Genomic DNA, 1280 nt, shown 5'->3' with positions numbered 1-1280 from the left:
CTGCGTAGATTTGTAGAGTATCAGTATGTCTTTTCACATAAATTGACTAAGTCATTGATCTTAATCTCAACATAAAAGTGATTCATATTTGAGGTTATTTTAGATAGGTTAACAGCATTTCACCAACAAAACATCGTTTCGAAACTTAAAAACAGCTGAATACTGAAAACTGTTATCACAAGGACTATCGTTCTTTTATAGGCAAAGAATTGATAGATTAAACAATTTGAGGTCACACAGCTAGCAGTTAAGTGGGTTGGCCAGGATTTAAACACAGGCAGTTTGAAATGCAACCCACAAGCTTCACTACACTATAGGTATCTCAAAGAAAGTGGCATCTGAGATGGGTCCTCTAGCAGGTTACACCCCCAACTCCCAGGATTAAAGAGAACTGGTAAAGGCTGGGATATCCACTCTTGGGAAGGAGTTAGGGAACAAATTAGGATCAAAGCTCATGAGGACAATCTCAGGAGAGGTTGGGCATCTAGCTTTGCCATGGAGGCAGTCAGCACATTTATGGAACTTTCTAGGGTTGGTCTCAATCCTCTGGATCCTGTGTGGGACACAGGTTGTGTGCTAGAGACCAACAGAAGGGGAAAGGGCCTATGGATAGTAAAGCTTAAGAGTGTGGCCTGAGACTGGCCCCGGGTGTTGCCCAAGTAGAGAAAAGGCCATTAAGCCTGGTGGGAGGGGATGGCCCCTGGATGGGCCTGGTGCTGGGAAAGCCCCAGACATACACCTTCCTATTAGTCTTCCCTCCTTTTACTTCATTCATGATAAATCACTCTCTTCTCCCTCACGCAGGGCCCTGTAGGATGACAGACCTCTCTCAACACAGGTTCCTATCCTCCAGAATCTCACCTTGGGGTGACTTTGGACTGGGAGACTTTGCTTCTTATTTAATCTTTACAATCTGAGGAGGTGGGTGATATCCTCCTCTTATGATAAAATGATAAAATTGAGACATTAAGGAGGTTAAGTAACTTGCTTGAGGTCACACAACTAGTAAGAGGCAGGGCCCAGATTACTTTGGGTCTATTGGATAGTAAAGTGGTTTTATTATCAATACTTAACAAAGATAGAGACAGAAAAGCAAACACCGAGTTAACAGCTGCCCTGTGAATGCCAGCACTGGGATAAAGTAGCAGAAGTGCTTAAATATAACAGTACTGGGCATACGTTGCAAAAATTCTGAGGTTCTTCTAAACTCTTCCTAGACACGGAAGGGTTTGGAGGATCCAATATTACCACAATCTCAATCACAAACTGGAGAAATTACC

The sequence above is a fragment of the Delphinus delphis genome, chromosome 15, assembly GCF_949987515.2.
Source record: "Delphinus delphis chromosome 15, mDelDel1.2, whole genome shotgun sequence".
In the NCBI taxonomy this organism is placed as follows: domain Eukaryota; kingdom Metazoa; phylum Chordata; class Mammalia; order Artiodactyla; family Delphinidae; genus Delphinus; species Delphinus delphis.
Note: the sequence above shows the minus strand (reverse complement) of the source record.